Source organism: Bos indicus x Bos taurus, chromosome 6 (genome assembly GCF_003369695.1).
Source record: "Bos indicus x Bos taurus breed Angus x Brahman F1 hybrid chromosome 6, Bos_hybrid_MaternalHap_v2.0, whole genome shotgun sequence".
Lineage (NCBI taxonomy): Eukaryota > Metazoa > Chordata > Mammalia > Artiodactyla > Bovidae > Bos > Bos indicus x Bos taurus.
Window position 1 is genome coordinate 79,690,806 of NC_040081.1, and position 19,592 is coordinate 79,710,397.

Sequence of the window (19,592 nt, forward strand, 5' to 3'; positions counted from 1 at the left end):
TGGGAAGAAGATGAAAATATGTCTTTTTTTTTTAGGTCAGAGTAGCAAATACTGGCTATTCCAGTATTTGGAATTCCCAGCTGTCCTGGTATTCTGATAATCACAGTATATACTTGAAGAAATAAATATTCTATATACATTGAATTGTTCTGTATTATATAGACATTACTGACACTCAGTGTGATGTGTATAAGTTGTTTTTTTTTAATATTTAAAATATATATGTCATAGTTTCATGGACAAGCTTAACAATATTTATGGTATGCAGTATCATCCATACCAAATCCAGTCATCATTAATTTTACATGTATAATTATATTTTGTTACAGATGAATGCAAAATTGTTCACATGTAGAAAAATATCACTATGGATAAAATTACATAATATGAGATAATAGGTAGATAGGCTAGATAGATAGATGCAGATGATACAGTATGAATATATTTATATATAAATTTTATATCAATCATTTGAAAAAACAAAGCATCTAGAGAAGGAGAAAAAATTAAGTAAACTTGAATAGATAAATAGTATTGGATTATAAATACTGAATTAATTGCTGAGTTAATATTGTTGTAAACAAAAGCATACAATTTATTTTTGAATCATTGTCCCAACAAAAAACCCTTGAATTTCTTGTTTTTCTTAGTAGTTGATTTTGCACATGGCATTAACATTTTAATCTGCTTATCAACCAAAATTATAACTTGACCCAGAAAATATTGCTTCCAATTATCAGCAATAATAGAATTGTTATTGATTCTGATATGTGACAATTTCATAGCTACAACTATTTCTAAGACCTATGAAACTAACTTCCAACAAAACAATTTTCCAAGCTGTGTTCACAACCATACTCATATCCATCAAAATGTTAATAGTTCTTTTTCAAAATTCTTCCATTGCCCAATAAAATTCAGTGGTCGATATTTTTGCCTTTCTAGACATTGTCAGGTCAAAGTAGTATATTAAAAATATGATAAACCCTACAGTAAAAAAATTACTCTTTACTATATTGTATTAAAATGTGTTTAGTGACAGAAGCCTTATGTATCCAAAGATAGCCTACCAGAATTCCTTGAGAAATGAAATATTACTCTTTAGGCATCGGGAAGTAAAATGCTATTTTAGAATAGTCACTATGCCTTCATATTTAAGAGTAATAAAAAAACCAGATTTTATAAATATACCTTTTATTAAAAAAAGAGCAATTTTGTGTTCATGTGTGTTTATTTTAATGAAGTTTTCTCTTTCCCTGGGGAGCCAACATCATAGTAAGGAAGAAAGTAAAATTTATCTGACTTAACCTTTAACATGTGATACCTTTTTTAAAAAATTAATTCTATCACTCTGCCATAAATTACTTTCTGCCTAGTCTCCTGGGATCAGAAGCTTTTCTTCCCTCTGTATTATGCAATTAGATTTGATAAAGAATAAGAAGAATTTTGACAAACTCCAATAACCAGGACATAGAGGAGTAAGAAAAGTCAGGTAGAAGGGACATTTTTAAAAGGATTTTGTTTTCTGAAACTATTCATTTAATTTGATTAAAAAATAAGTAGGAAAATCTGGGCTTCCCCGGTGGCGTTAGTGATAAACAACCTGCCTGCAGATGTAGGAGACTCAGGTTTGATCCCTGGGTTGGGAATATCCCTTGGAGAAGGGCATGGCAACCTACTCCAGTATTCTTGCCTGGAGAATCCCATGGACAGAGAAACCTGGCGGGGTACAGTCCATAGGCTTGCAAAGAGTCAGACAGGACTGAAGCAACTTAGCATGCACACATGTATACTCAGGAAAGCCAGATATACATATTCTTAGGTTACCTTTCATGTCTACTGACTCAGAATATCTGGAAAGTGTTCAAGAATCTGTGTTTTTCTTTACTTAAGTTGAAGTTTATTAATTTACAATATTATATGTTTAGTTGTATAGCAGAATAACTCACAATTTTTGAAGATTAAACTCCATTCATGGTTATAAAATACTGGATATATTCCATGTGTCATATCATATATCCTTTAGCTTATTTATTTTATGTATAATAATTGTACCTCTTAATCCTCCAACTGTATCTTGCTATCTAGTCCCTGCCCCCTCCCTCTCCCCACTGGTAGACATTTGTTGTCTATGTTTATGAGTCTGTTATTTCTGTTGTTGTTATATTCACTAGTTTGTTTTGTTTTTTTTGTATATCACATATAGTGATGATAATTATCTTGCACTTTCTAAGATATTTTGCTAAATCCTAATGCTCTTTAAGTCTATCTTTGTTGCAAGTCGCAAAAACTTCATTCTTTTGTATAGCTGAATAGTATTCAATTGCATATATTTATCAAGGCTCCTTTATCCTTCATGTATTGATGGACACTTAGACTGCTTCTGTGTTTCTGTGTCTTGGTTATTGCAAATAGTGCTATAATAAACATTAGGGTGCATCATTCAGATCAGTTTCTCAGTCATGTCTGACTCTTGACCCCATGAACTATAGCACTCCAGGCTTCCCTGTGCATCATCATCAACACCCAGAGCTTATTCAAACTCAAGTCCAGCGACTCAGTGATGACATCTAACCATCTCATCCTCTGTTGTCCCCTTCTTCTCCTGCCTTCAATCTTTCCCATCATCAGGGGAATTTTCCAGTGAGTCAGTTCTCAACAGGTAGCCAAAGCATTGGAGCTTCAGCTTCAGCATCAGTCCTTCTAATGAATATTCAGGACTGATTTCCTTTAGGATGGTTTGATCTTCTCGCAGTCCAAGGGACTCACAAGAGACTTCTCCAACACCACAGTTGAAAAGCATCAATTCTTTGGTGCTCAGCGACTTAGCAGCAGCAGCAGCTTTCTTTATAGTCCAACTCTCACATCCATCACTAAGATTTCTTCTATGTTTCAGCGTCCTGGCTATTGCAAACAGTGCTATAATAAACATTGGGGTTCATGTTTCTTTTCAAATTAATGTTTTTGTTTTCTTCAGATATATACTCAAGGTTGAAATTGATGGATCATAAGGTAGTTCTATTTTTAGTTTTTCTGAGGAAGCTTCAGTGTTTTTCATAGTAGTTGGACCAATTTACATTTCCACCAAAACTGTACAATGATTCCTTTTTATCTACGTTCTTGCCAACATTTATTGTTTGTGGTGTTTTTGATGATAGGTATTCTGACAGGTATGGACAGCATCACTGATTCAGTGGACATGAGTTAGAGGAAACTCTGGGAGTTAGTGAAGGACAGGGAAGCCTGCACACTGGACTGTGTGGGGTCACAAAAACTCGGACAGAACTTAGCAACTAAACAACAACAGCAAGAACAATAACATTCTGACAGGCATGAGATTAATACCTCATTGTGGTTTTGATTTACATTTCTCTAATAATTAGTGATGCAGAGCATCTTTGCACATGCCTATTGACCATTTAAATGTCTTCTTTGGAAAAATGTGTATTTCAATCTTCTGCCCGTTTTTGATCCAGTTGTTTATTTTCTTGATTTGTAAGGGCCATTTAAATAATTTGGGTACTACTCCCATGGGTATTAACCTTATTTGCAAATTTTTTCCCCATTCAATACTTTTTGTTGTTGTTGCTGTTGTTCATGGTGTCCTTTGCTGTGCAAAAGCTTTAAGCTAAATTAGGTCCTAATTTTTTTTTTTTTTTTGCTTATGTATCTTTTTGCCTTATGAGACAGATATTTTTAAAAAGCTATGATTTATATCAAAGAGTATTATGCTTATGTTTTCTTCTAGGAGTATAATGGCTCCTGGTCTTAAATGTAGGTATTTAAAATCCATTTTAATTTTATTTTAATATGTGATGTGAGAATATGTTAACCATAATTTTATTCTTTCACATGTAGCTGTACAATTTTCCCAGCACCACATATTAAATACAGTCTTTTCTCCATTGTATGTTCTTGCCTCCTTTGTCATAAATTAATTGACCATTAATTTCATTTCAGTCAAATAGTCATGTCTGACTCTTTGTGACCCCATGAACTGCAGCATGCCAGGCCTCCCAGTCCATCACCAACTCCCAGAGTCCACCCAAACCCATGTCCATCGAGTCAGCAATGCCATCCAACCATCTCATCCTTTGTTGTCCCCTTCTCCTCCTGCCCTCAATAATTCCCAGTATCAGGCTATTTTCCAATGAGTTAGCTCTTCGCATCAGGTGGCCAAAGTATTGGAGTTTCAGCTTCAACATCAGTCCTTCCAATGAACACCCAGGACTGATCTCCTTTAGGATGGACTGGTTAGATCTCCTTGTAGTCCAAGGGACTATCAAGAGTACTCCAACACCACAGATCAAAAGCATCAATTCTTCAGTGCTCAGCTTTCTTTGTAGTCCAATTCTCACATCCATACATGACCACAGGAAAAACCATAGCCTTGACTAGATGGACCTTTGTTGGCAAAGTAATGTCTCCGCTTTTGAATATGCTTTCTAGGTTGGTCATAACTTTCCTTCCAAGGAGTAAACATCTTTTAATTTTATGGCTGCAGTCACCATCTGCAGTGATTTTGGAGCCCAGAAAAATAAAGTCAGCCACTGTTTCCACTGTTTCCCCATCTATCTGCCATGAAGTGATGGGACTGGATGCCATGATCTTAGTTTTCTGAAAGTTGAGCTTTAAGCCAACTTTTTCACTCTCCTCTTTCACTTTCATCAAGAGGCTTTTTACTTCCTGTTCACTTTATGCCATAAGAGTGATGTGATAAGTCTGTTTATTTTTGGTCTCCAATTCCATTGATCAATGTGTCTGTTTTTGTGCCTGTACCATACTGATTTGGTTGCCATAGCTTTGTAATATAGTTTGAAGCCAGAAAGTATGATTTCTCCAGCTCTGTTTTTCTTTCTGAAGGTTATTTTGACTATTAAGCTCTTTTGTTTTTCCAGACAAATTTTAAAATTATATTTTTTTCCAGTTCTGTAAAAAATGTCATTTTCTTAGAGGTTGTACTAAATCTGTAGATTTCTTTGGGTAGTATAGTCAATATTAGTTCTTCCAGTTCAGGAACACTGTGTCATTTTCAGTTTCTTTCATCACTGTCTTATAGTTTTCTGAATAAATGTTTTTCAGCTCCCTAGGTAGATTTATTCCTAGTTATTATGTTATCTTTGATGTAATTATAAACAGGATTGTTTCCTTAATTTATCTTTCTGAGAGTTCGTTGTTAGTGCATAGAAATCCAACACATTTATCTATATTAATTTTTTATCCTGAAATTTTATGAAATTCATTGATAAATTCTAGTAGGTTTTTGGTAGTATCTTTAGGATTTTCTGTGTATAGTAACATGTCATCTGTGAACAGTGACAGATTTATGCTTCTTCCTTTCTAGTTGAAACTCTTTTTATTTCTTTTTCTAATATGATTGCTGTGGGCGAGACTTCTAATACTATTTTGAACAAAAGTGACAAGACTGAATATCCTTGTATTGTTGCTGATTTTAGATGAGATGCTTTCAGCCTTCCACTGTTGAGTATTATATAATATCTGGGATTATTATCTTGATGTATATTCCCTCTATACCCACTTTCTGGAGAGTTCTTATCATAAATGGTTGTTTTATTTGGCAAAACGTTTTCTGCATCTATTGAGATGATCATATGATGTTATATCTCCATCATCACAAGTGGTATATCACATTGAGTTGTGGGTACTGAAAATTCTTGCATCCCTGGGATAAATCCCTCTTCATCAAGGGGTATGATCTTTTTAATGTATTGTTGGATTTAGTTTCCTAATATTTTGTTGAAGATTTTTTTCATCTGTTTATAAGTGATATTGGCCTGTAATTATTTTTGGTTTTTTGTTTGCTTATTGTGGTATCTTTATTTGGTTGGCCTCATGAATGAGTTCAGCAGTATTCCTTCCTCTGAGATTTTTTGAATAGTTTGAGAAGGATAGGTATTAACTCTTATCTAAATGTTTGGTAACATTCATCTATGAATCATGTCCTAGAGTTTGTTTGTTGAGAGTCTTTTTTTATTACTCATTTAATTTTAATATTGGTAATTAATCTGGTCACTTTTTTATTTTTATAAGTGGAATAAATTCCATTTCTAACTGGTACCATTCATTTCCTTCTATCTTCAGTCATATTTAAAACTTTGAACCCAATCAGTCTTCCCAAAAGATATAAACTAAGGAATCTCATATTCTCATTTTAAACCAATTTACTTAAAATTTATAAAAGTTATCTTTTGTATACTATTAGTTTATATACCACTGAATTTAATTCTGACTTGCTGAATTGTAATGCATATAAAAAATGTGTATTGACACTTTTTACTGTTTATCCTGAAATATGATTCTAAAATGAAATATGCTATTCTAACTCCTAGGAAAACTTGGCATCTTCTGTTAGATATGATCTCTGTCTAACCCATTAATTGTTATTATAGCATGTGAATGCAAACTCCTTCAGATTGGATCATGGTACACTACTAACTAGACTGATCTCTATGCCTCCATTTTGCTGTGTTTGAAATGTACATCATCATAATACTTAACTCATAATAGTGTTGTAAGGATTGATATAAAATGTTTAGGCTAACATCTGAACTGTAGTGTATGATAAATTATCATCTATTTGTTTAAACTGTATCCATCTACTTTCAACTTCAAAATGTAATTCACCATATTAACCAATTTAAAAGAGAAATCATAGAGAATCTAAATAGAAATAGAAGAGCATGTGACAAAATCTAACATTAGCTTCTAATTTAAAAAATACTCTCAGAAAACACAATAAAAAGGAACTTAAGCCTAATCAAGGGCTTCTGTGAAAATCCAGAAGATAATATCATATTTAATCTTGAAAGATAATGTTTTCACATAATATGAGGAAAAATACAAGAATTTTGACTCTATTCAATTCTATTAGCCATTATATTAAAGGATCTAGCTAGTACAATTAGTAAAGAAATTTAAAAATGAAACAAAAAGCAAGGTCATCTATAAGAAAAAGGGGAAGAAGGGAAGAGGGAAGAGTTGGCTTGAGTCTACTAATGATAATTTATAATTATTAATGTTCATCAATTAAATCTAAAAAATATTTTAAATTAAAAAAAAAGAACATTAAAACTGGAGCGAAAGTAAAATTCTTTTTTCATTATAATATGATCACATATGTAGAACATTCTATAATATATACACAAAGGGGCTTCCCAGGTGGTGCTGATAGTAAAGATACACCTTCAAATGCAAGAAATGCAGAGACGTGAGTTTGATCCCCTGGGTAGAGAAGGTCCCTGAAAGAGGGCATGGCAACCCATCCCAGTATTCTTGCTTGGTGAATCCAATGGACAGAGGAGTCTGGCTGGCTACAGTCTGTAGAGTCAAAAAGAGTTGGACATAACTGAAGCATCTTAGCACAGATGCATATATGAAAGGTTATTGGAATTAATCATTGTCTTTATAGAGGGTAAGAACACAAAACCAATTTTATTTCCTAGCAATTAAAAAACAGAATCAAATTTTAAATAATTTATTTCTTAAAAATATTATGAAAATAAAATAGAGATACTTATTAAAGAGTATAAAGGACACTTACAAAAAACTGTAAAATATTTCTGAGAAAAATTAAAGAGAACATAATTAATCAGACATCCGGAAATGTGAAGTCAAGTGGGCCTTAGAAAGCATCACTAAGAACAAAGCTAGTGGAGGTGATGGAATTCCAGTTGAGTTATTCCAAATCCTGAAAGATGATGCTGTGAAACTGCTGCACTCATTATGCCAGCAAATTGGGAAAACTCAGCAGTGGCCACAGGACTGGAAAAGGTCAGTTTTCATTCCAATCCCAAAGAAAGGCAAGGCCAAAGAATGCTCAAACTACCGCACAATTGCACTCATCTCACACGCTAGTAAAGTAATGCTCAAAATTCTCCAAGCCAGGCTTCAGCAAAACATGAACCATGAATTTCCACATGTTCAAGCTGGTTTTAGGAAAGGCAGAGGAACCCGAGATCAAATTGCCAACATCCACTGGATCATCAAAAAAGCAAGTGAGTTCCAGAAAAAAAAAATCTATTTCTGCTTTATTGACTATGCCAAAGCCTTTGACTGTGTGGATCACAATAAACTGTGGAAAATTCTGAAAGAGATGGAAATACCAGACCACCTGACCTGCCTCTTAATAAACAGAACTGGACATGGAACAACAGACTGGTTCCAAATAAGGAAAGGAGTACGTCAGGGCTGTATATTGTCACCCTGCTTATTTAACTTCTATGCAGAATATATCATGAGAAACGCTGGGCTGGTAGAAGCACAAGCTGGAATCAAGATTGCTGGGAGAAATATCGATAACCTCAGATATGCAGATGACACCATTCTTATGGCAGAAAGTGAAGAGGAACTAAAAAAAGCCTCTTGATAAAAGTGAAAGTGAAGAGTGAAAAAGTTGGCTTAAAGCTCAGCATTCAGAAAACAAAGATCATTGCATCCGGTCCCATCACTTCATGGGATATAGATGGGAACAGTGGAAACAGTGTCAGACTTTATTTTTGGGGGCTCCCAAATCACTGCAGATGGTGATTGCAGCCATGAAATTAAAAGACTCTTACTCCTTGGAAGGAAAGTTATGACCAACCTAGATAGCATATTCAAAAGCAGAGACATTACTTTGCCAACAAAGGTCCATCTAGTCAAGGTTATGGTTTTCCCAGTGGTCATGTATGGATGTGAGAGGTGGACTGTGAACAAAGCTGAGTGCAAAAGAATTGATGCTTTTGAATTGTGGTGTTGGAGAAGACTCATGAGAGTCTCTTGGTCTGCAAGGAGATCCAATCAGTCCTTTCTAAAGGAGATCAGTCCTGGGTGTTCATTGGAAGGACTGATTCTGAGGCTGAAACTCTTAATACTTTGGCCACCTAATGGGAAGAGTTGACTCATTGGAAAATACCCTGATGCTGGGAGGGATTGGGGGCAGGAGGAGAAGGGTACAACAGAGGATGGGTTGGCTGGATGGCTTCTCTGACTCGATGCACATGAGTTTGAGTGAACTCCAGGAGTTGGTGATGGACAGGGAGGCCTGGCGTGCTGTGATTCATGGGGTTGCTAAGAGTCGGACACAACTGAGTGACTGAATTTAATGGAATTAAATAGGAAGCAATATCTCATTAATTTGTTGAAGAATTGAATATTATTAAGATGTCGTGTCAGTTCTCTCAAAATTCATCTATAAATTTAACACAGTCCTAAACAAAATCCCAAGGGTTTTAAAATTATGATATCCAAGCTAAATTTCTTTTTTTTTATATATATTTTATTTTATTTTATTTTAAATTTCAGGTATACACGTGCTCCCCATCCTGAACCCTCCTCCCTCCCCCCTCCCCATACCATCCCCCTGGGCCGTCCCAGCACTCCAGCCCCAAGCATCCAGCATCGTGCACTGAACCTGGACTGGCATCTCGTTTCATACATGACATTTCACATGTTTCAATGCCATTCTCCCAAATCTTCCCACCCTCTCCCTCTCCCACAGAGTCCATAAGACTGTTCTATACATCAGTGTCTCTTTTGCTGTCTCGTATACAGGGTTATCGTTACCATCTTTCTAAATTCCATATATATGCGTTAGTATACTGTATTTATGTTTTTCCTTCTGGCTTACTTCACTCTGTATAATAGGCTCCAGTTTCATCCACCTCATTAGAACTGATTCAAATGTATTCTTTTTAATGGCTGAGTAATACTCCATTGTGTATGTGTACCACAGCTTTCTTATCCATTCATCTGCTGATGGACATCTAGGTCGCTTCCATGTCCTGGCTATCATAAACAGTGCTGCGATGAACATTGGGGTACACGTGTCTCTTTCCCTTCTGGTTTCCTCATTGTGTATGCCCAGCAGTGGGATTGCTGGATCATAAGGCAGTTCTATTTCCAGTTTTTTAAGGAATCTCCACACTGTTCTCCATAGTGGCTGTACTAGTTTGCATTCCCACCAACAGTGTAAGAGGGTTCCCTTTTCTCCACACCCTCTCCAGCATTTATTATTTGTAGACTTTTGGATCGCAGCCATTCTGACTGGTGTGAAATGATATCTCATAGTGGTTTTGATTTGCATTTCTCTGATAATGAGTGATGTTGAGCATCTTTTCATGTGTTTGTTAGCCATCTGTATGTCTTCTTTGGAGAAATGTCTATTTAGATCTTTGGCCCATTTTTTGATTGGGTCATTTATTTTTCTGGAGTTGAGCTGTAGGAGTTGCTTGTATATTTTTGAGTTTAGTTGTTTGTCGGTTGCTTCATTTGCTATTATTTTCTCCCATTCTGAAGGCTGTCTTTTCACCTTGCTAATAGTTTCCTTTGATGTGCAGAAGCTTTTAAGTTTAATTAGGTCCCATTTGTTTATTTTTGCTTTTATTTCCAATATTCTGGGAGGTGGGTCATAGAGGATCCTGCTGTGATGTATGTCAGAGAGTGTTTTGCCTATGTTCTCCTCTAGGAGTTTTATAGTTTCTGGTCTTACATTGAGATAAGTGCAAATAACTTAAATAGTCAAAGCAAATTTGAAAAAGATAAATAATATTGAAGGTAAATCATACCTAATTGTAAGATTTATTACAAACGTAAAGTATTAAAGAGATTGTAATATTGACTTCAAATGATTAATGGAGGAGTGAATCCAGAAATAGATCTCCACATATAGGGACAACTGATATTTCATAAAGCTATAAAGGCAAGTTAATGGAAGAAAAAGAAAAACTGTCCTTTCAAAAAATAATGTTAGAACAGTTGTAAATAAGGCAGCTTTAATCCATATGTGACATATATTCAAAAAACTAACTCAAAATGGATCAAAGATAGAATTTTAAAATCTAAAACTATTAAGTTTCTGGAAGAAAATATAGGGAAAAAATTTATATAGGCTTGGGTTAGACAAAAATTACTTAATTTGATACCTAAAACCATGATTCATAAAATAGCAAAATTAAAACCTTCAGATCTTCAGAAGACATTGTTAAAGATTAAATAGGCAAGTCACAAACTGGGAGAAAATATTTGTAAAGAATATACCAAATAAAGACTTGTATTCAGAATATATACAGAATGCTCAACTTAAAATGAGAAAACAAAACTCTGCATTGAAAAATTGGCAAAATATTTGAGCAGACACTTTACCCAAAAAGACATATGGCTATTGAATCATTAGTCATTAGAGGAATGCAGATTTAAGTCACAATGAGATATAACTAAATATCTTATTATACTGGTTAAAATTTCCAAATATTGACTATAACTAATGCTAGCAAGTCTGGAAGAACTATTCATAGAACCATCATACTCTTGATGGAATCATAAAATGACAAACTGATTTTGTAAAACATCTTGGGAAATCCCCCAAAATTCTTATAATGTAGTAGTTTACTTCCTCATTGTCAGTAATTCAGGAGATTCCAGCTGCTACTTCACCTTCTTTAAGAGCTCACCTGATTAGGCTGAGTGCTCCCAGAATAATCTCCCTCTAGATTCAGTCAAGGCAACTGATTAATAACAATTCATGAGAGTGATAACCCATCATATACATAGGTCTTGCCCGTACCTGCATGGAGTGTTTTATAGAAGGGAGGACTATAAAGATATGCTGCTGTTGTTCAGTCCCTAAGTCATGTCCAACTCTTTGCCACCCCATGGACTGGAGCACACCAGGCTTCCCTGTCCTTCACTCTCTCCCAGAGTTTGCTCATACTCATGTATGATTCAGTGATGCTATCCAACCATCTCATCCTCTGTCATTGGATATGGGCTTAAAATTCTGCCTCCCATGATCCTCATGTAACCTCAGCCCTACAAGTGATTATGTAACTTTAAAAATATTTTTCATAAAATATCAGAAGATATTAAGTTTTTAAAATTAACTATAGAGTACAAATGGAATGAGAGTACTCAACCACTTTGATAGGCATAACTGAACTATATTGATGAGTTTCTCTGAGAAAAACAAAAAGTAATGGATGGATACAGTAAGGAAGGAAGATAGGGGCAAGGGAGGAAGAAAGGAGAGAAAGAAACAAAAATCAGTAGGCTGATTCATGTTTTGTGATGATGCCTTAAAATCTGTCATTTTTAGGGAATTACTTTAAAATAGATTATAAATCCAGAAGCATATGCATTTAAGTTTTAAGAAGCAATTTGTACAGTATTCGATAATTTGTTATTATTTCCTATTTCATAGTTGATCGTACAAACTAGAAATCAAGTGAAGTGAACTGGGAAAATTTGTCCTCTCTGCTCCTATTATTCTTTCCTGAACATGAGAGAAGGAGTAATTTGCCAAGCAAATGAGTTTTGCAAAAGCAGTGTGTAAGTTCTATCCACTTATTCTGGGTACTTCTTTATGGATTTGCCATTGGACAGGACATTAACCTGCTCTCATTCCCAGACCATGGAGGATTTTGTTTGGGAGATCTGTGGTTGTCCACTTCTGGCTCTGCATTTGAGTGGCAGACACAGAAATACTAATCATTGACCCTTCAAACATCAACAACCATTAAAAGCATTTAGTGCCTGTGAATATAGAATGATGAAAGTCAATGAGAATATACTGAGAAGATCAAGTTCACATGCATTACAACATTGAAAAGAGTTGATGGATTTAATATGCTCTGCTCCTTTATTTTTGAATTATATTCTTTGATTATACATAGACATTTTAATCTTTTAATAGCTTTATTTCAATTGTGTTATTTATCCATGTTTTGCACATGTTTCCATTGCCCCCTCCAGAAACTTTTTGGACTAAATTTTTAAAAATTTTTAATTATTCTATGTTTCTCATTAGTACTCTAATTTGGTGTCATGGTGTGAATTTCCACTTCTGAACTGATGAGATGATAATTTGCCCAGAGCATAATTTATGAAACCCTGAGGAATTTTGCTTGATGCCATTTTTACTGTAAGGCAAAAGAGTTTGAACATCAGGTAATTAGTTAGCTCTTGATATCAGATAGGCCTGATTGCCTTCAGGGGGCTTTTGACATACCTTCCACACATGCCTCCTATTTCTATTGAATTCATAGAGTGTAACACATTGGCCCTCAACTGTGTTAAATAACTTAATATAGATCTCCACTATTTCCTCATTAGATGCAACAATAAAGGTGATTTACCTCTAAGTATGCCTACAGACCAAAAAAAGCTGTCCTTTTCATTATAGGGGACAGGGATGCAAAAGTAGGATGTCAAGAAACACCTGGAGTAACAGGCAAATTTGGCCTTGGAGTACAGAATGAAGCAGGGCAAAGGCTAATAGAGTTTTGCCAAGAGAATGCACCAATCATAGCAAACACTCTTCCAACAACACAAGAGAAGACTCTGCCCATGAACATCACCAGATGGCCAACACTTAAATCAGATTGATTTTTTCTTTGCAGCCAAAGATGGAGAAGCTGTATATAGTCAGCAAAACAAAAATGGGAACTGAGTGTGGCTCAGATCATGAACTCTTTATTGCCAAATTAGACTTAAAATTAAGAAAGTGGGGGAAACCACTAGACCGTTCATGTATGACCTAAATCAAATCCCCTATGATTATACAATGGAAGGGAGAAATAGATTTAAGGGACTAGATCTGATAAACAGAGTGCCTGATGAACTGTGGATAGAGGTTCAAAACATTGTACAGGAGACAGGGATCAAGACCATCCTCAAGAAAAAGAAATGCAAAAAAGCAAAATGGATGTCTGAGGAGGACTTACAAATAGCTGTGAAAAGAAGAGAAGTGAAAAGCAAAGGAGAAAAGGAAAGATATAAGCATCTGAACACAGAGTTCCAAAGAATAGCAAGGAGAGATAAAAAAAGTCTTCATCAGCAATCAATGCAAAAAAAATAGAGGAAAACAATAGAATGGTTAAGACTAGAGATCTCATCAAGAAAATTAAGAGATACCAAGGGAAGATTCCATGCAAAGATGGGCTCAATAAAGGACAGAAATGGTATGGACCTAACAGAAGCAGAAGGTATTAAGAAGAGGTGGCAAGAATGCACAGAAGAACTGTACAAAAAAGATCTTCACGACCAAGATAATCATGATTGTGTGATCACTCACCTAGATCCAGACATCCTGGAATGTGAAGTCAAGTGGGCCTTAGGAAGCATCGCTACGAACAAAGCTAGTGGAGGTGATGGAATCCCAGTTGAGCTATTTCAAATCCTAAAATATGATGCTATGAAAATGCTGCACTCAATATGTCAGCCAATTTGGAATTCTCAGCAGTGGCCACAGGACTGGAAAAGGTCAGTTTTTATTTAAATCCCAAAGAAAGGCAATGCCAAAGAATGCTCAAACTACCGCACAATTGCACCAATCTCACACGCTAGAAAAGTAATGCTCAAAATTCACCAAGCCAGGCTTCAACAATACATGAACCATGAACTTCCACATGTTCAAGCTGGTTTTAGAAAAGTCAGACAAACCAGACATCAAATTGCCAATATCCATTGGATCATCAAAAAAGCAAGAGAGTTCCAGAAAAACATCTATTTCTGCTTTATTGACTATGCCAAAGCCTTTTACTGTGTGGATCACCACAAACTGAAAAATTCTGAAAGAGATGGGAATACCAGACAACCTAACCTACCTCTTGAGAAATCTGTATGCCGGTCAGGAAGCAGTAGTTAGAAATGGACATGTAGCACACTGGTTTCAAATAGGAAAATGAGTACATTAAGGTTGTATATTGTCACCTTGCTTATTTAACTTATATGTAGAGTACATCATGAGAAACGCTGGGCTGGACAAAGCACAAGCTGGAATCAAGATTGCCAGAAGAAATATCAATAACCTCAGATATACAGTTGACACCACCCTTATGGCAGGAAGTGAAGAAGAGCTAAAGAGCCTCCTGAAGAAATTGAAAGGGAAGAGTGAGAAAGTTGGCCTAAAGCTCAACATTCAGAAAACTAAGATCATGGCATCCGGTCCCATCACTTCATGGAAAATAGATGGGGAAAGAGTAGAAACAGGGGCTGACTTTATTTTTCTGGGCTCCAAAATCACTGCAGATGGTGATTGCAGCCATGAAATTAAAAAAAAAAAAAAAAAAACATTTACTCCTTGGAAGGAAAGTTATGACCAACCTAGACAGCACATTAAAAAGAAGAGACATTACTTTGCCAACAAAGGTCCATCTAGTCAAGGCTATGGTTTGTCCAGTAGTCATGTATGGATGTGAGAGTTGGATTATAAAGAAACCTGAGCACCAAAGAATTGGTGCTTTTGAACTGTGGTGTTGGAGAAGACTCTTGAGAGTCCCTTGGACTGCAAGGAGATCCAACCAGTCCATCCTAAAGAGATCAGTCCTGGATGTTCTTTGGAAGGACTGATGTTGAAGCTGAAGCTGCAATACTTTGGCCACCTGATGTGAACAGTTGACTCACTTGAAATGACCCTGATGCTTTTGAGGGCAGGAGGAGAAGGGGAAGGCAGAGTGAGATGGTTGGATGGCATCACCAACTCAATGTACATGAGTTTGGGTAAACTCTGAGAGTTGGTGGTGGACAGGGAGGCCTGGTGTGCTTAGGTTCATGGAGTCGAAGAGTCAGACGTGATTGAGCAACTGAACTGAACTGATGCCTATAGAATATGCTATAGCAAAATAATATTTTAAACTAGTTCCTATTGTGTTTCAATGCTTCCAAAGTCTTATTCACTATATGGTTTTTAGAAACTTTCTGTATCCTAAAATCACCTTTTTCTGAAACTTAAATTTTAAAGATTAATAACCAATCTCCTCTAGGCTTAGAAAATAAGTCTAGCATAGATACCTACATTTCTATGTGTTGTCTTATCTTGCAGAACTGACTTATTGATCATAACACTTGACAATCTTTGATATCTTACAGCCTCAGTGTCTTTGTGCAATTTGCAATAATTATCTTACTTATGAAAGACTTCCTTGTAGCTCTAACAGTAAAGAATCTGCCTGCAATACAGAAGACCAAGGTTTGATCCGTGGGTTTGGAAGATCCTCTGGAGAAGGGACTGGTAAGCCACTCCAGTTTTCTTGGCTGGAGAATCCCATGGGCTGAGGAGCCTGCTGGGCTACAGTCTGTGGGCTTGCAAAGAGTCGGACACGACTAACACACACACACATCTTACTTATTAAAAGATTTGAGATAAACTTTCCATATTTCATATGGTAATATATACATAATTTATATGCATGTATGTATGTGCTAAATATACATACAATTTTAAAATGTACTGTGATATTTGTGAATTGTAAGAAATTTCTTTAGTACATTTTAAGATGTGAATAGTTTATACTTTAAAATGTTCATTTAAGTATATTTAATACATTTAAATAAAATAGGGACTTTTTAATATTTTATTTATTCAATAATTATTTATGGCATATGTTTCATGCTAAAACTAAATTATAGTACTGTATTTTAGAACATTTCATATCATGTGATCAATTATTTACTTATTTATAAAATTGTTCAAATGCCCTCGAGTTACTAACTATTCATAAAGGCTTCACTTATATTTATAAATTTGCTATGTATATGAAACTCACCACTCTAGAATATATGTTAAAATCTTTCAGTTAATTCTCATCAAAGCATATTCAACCAATAAATATGGACAGCTTTGCTCTGAGGTTTTTAAAAATTACTTATTGGTGTACAATACAATATTGGTGTACAGTATTATGTTACTTTCAGGTATACTGCATTGTAATTTGACATTTGCATACATTCTGAAAGGATCACCATGATAAATCTAATAATATTTGTCACCACATTCCTTATCTTGTATATTAAACTTTTTGGCTTTCATTTTACAACTGGATATTTGTACCTCTTAATCCCTATCATCAGTTTTGCCCTCTCCCTCATCCCCTTCCTCTCTGGCAACCATCCTTTTATTATGAAACTATAAATCTGTTTTAATATTGTTGTTTAACTTGTTTTGTTTTATAGATTACACATATAAATGAGATCATATGGTATTTGTCTTTCTCTGTCTGTCTTATTTCACTGTCTTTATTTCAGACTTTAAATATTTGTTTTGTATGGACGTATAGCCAATTAGTTCGCTAATTCCTAGAATGTCGACGTTCACTCTTGCCATCTCCCATTTGACCACTTCCAATTTGCCTTGATTCATGGACCTGACATTCCAGGTTCCATTGCAATATTGCTCTTTGCAGCATCAGACCTTGCTTCTATCACCAGTCACATCCACAACTGGGTGTTATTTTTGCTTTGGGCATTGTTTTCGTTTTTTGCTTTGTTTTTGATCCCTTCATTCTTTCTGGAGTTATTTCTCCACTGATCTCCAGTAGCATATTGGTCACCTGCCGATCTGGGGAGTTCCTCTTTCAGTATCCTATCATTTTTCCTTTTCATACTATTCATGGGGTTCTCAAGGTAAGAATACTGAAGTGGTTTGCCATTCCCTTCTCCAGTGCACCACGTTCTGTCATAATTCTCCACCATGACCCCCCCATCTTGGGTGGCCCCACAGGGCATGGCTTAGTTTCATTGAGTTAGACAAGGGTGTGGTCTGGGTGATCAGACTGACTAGTTTTCTGTGATTATGGTATCAGTGTGTCTGCCCTCTGATACCCTCTCGCAACACCTACCACCTTACTTGGGTTTCTTTTTACCTTGGACGTGGGGTATCTCTTCACGGCTGCTCCAGGAAAGTGCAGCTGCTGTTCCTTACCTTGGATGAAGGCTATCTCCTCACTGCCACCCCTTCTGATCTTGGATGTGGAGTAGCTCCTCTCGGCCCTCCTGCATTCAGGCAGCCACCGTTCCTTGGACGTGGGGTTGCTCTTCTCAGCTGCCCCCCTGGCCTCGGACATGGAGTAGCTCCTCTTGGCCACCACCCCTGACCTCGGATGTGGAGTAGCTCCTCTCAGCCACAGACCCTGGCCTTGGGTGAAGGGTAGATCCCCTCGGCCATGCTTCTGTGTGGTCCGTCACAGCCAGCGCATTTCTGGAATGGGTGAATTTAACTCAGATGACCACTATATCTACTACTGTGGGCAGGAATCCCTTAGAAGAAATGGAGTAGCCATCATGGTCAACAAAAGAGTCTGAAATGCAGTACTTGGATGCAATCTCAAAAAGGACAAAATGATCTCTGTTCTTTTCCAAGGCAAATCATGCAATAATATCACAGTAAGCCAAGCCTATGCCCCAACCAGTAATGCTGAAGAAGTTGAATGGTTCTATGAAGACCTACAAGATATTTTAGAACTAACACCCCAAAAAGATGTCCTTTTGATTAAAGGGGACTAGAATGTAAAAGTAGGAAGTCTAGAAACACCTGGGGTAACAGGCAAATTTGACCTTGGAATACAGAATGAAGCAGGGCAAAGGCTAATAGAGTTTTGCCAAGAGAATGCACTGGTCACAGCAAAAACACTCTTCAATTAACACAAGAGAAGACTCTAAACATGGACATCACCAGATGGTCAACACCAAAATCAGACCGATTATATTCTTTGCAGCCAAAGATGGAGAAGTTCTATACAGTCAGCAAAAACAAGATTGGGAGCTGACTGTGGCTCAGATCATGAACTCCTTATTGTCAAATTCAGACTTAAATTGAACAAAGTAGGGAAAACCACTAGACCATTCAGGTATGACCTAAATCAAATCCCTTATGATTATACAGTGGAAGTGAGAAATACTTTTAAGAGACTAAATCTAATAGATAGAGTTCCTGATGAACTATGAATGGAGGTTCATGACATTGTCAATGACAGGAGACAAGGATCAAGAACATCCCCATGGAAAAGAAATTCAAAAAGCAAAATGGCTGTCTGGGGAGGCCTTATAAATAGCTGTGAAAAGAAGAGAAGCAAAAAGCAAAGGAGAAAAGGAAAGATACAAGCATCTGAATACAGAGTTCCAAAGAATAGAAAGGAGACCTAAGAAAGCCTTCCTCAGCGATCAATGCAAAGAAATAGAGAAAAACAACAGAATGGGAAAGACTAGAGATCTCTTCAAGAAAATTAGAGATACCAAGGGAACATTTCATGCAAAGATGGGCTCGATAAAGGACAGAAATGGTATGGACGTAACAGAAGCAGAAGATCTTAAGAAGAGGTGGCAAGAATACACAGAAGAACTGTACAAAAAAGGTCTTCACAAACTTTAAGGCCTTCACAACAGATAATCACGATGGTGTGATCACTCACCTAGAGCCAGACATCCTGGAATGTGAAGTCAAGTGGGCCTTAGAAAGCGTCACTATGAACAAAGCTAGTAGAGGTCATGGAATTCCAGTTGAGCTATTTCAAATTGTGAAAGATGGTGCTGAAAGATGAAAGTGCATTACTCAATATGCTAGCAAATTTGGAATACTCAGCAGTGGCCACAGGACTTGAAAAGATCAGTTTTCATTTCAATCCCCAAGAAAGGCAATGCCAAAGAATGCTCAAACTATGGTGCAATTGCTCTCATCTCACACACTAGTAAAGTAGTGCTCAGAATTCTCCAAGCCAGGCTTCAGCACTATGTGAACCCATGAACTTTCAGATGTTCAAGCTGGTTTTAGAAAAGTCAGAGGAACCAGAGATCAAATTGCCAACATCCGTTGGATCATGGAA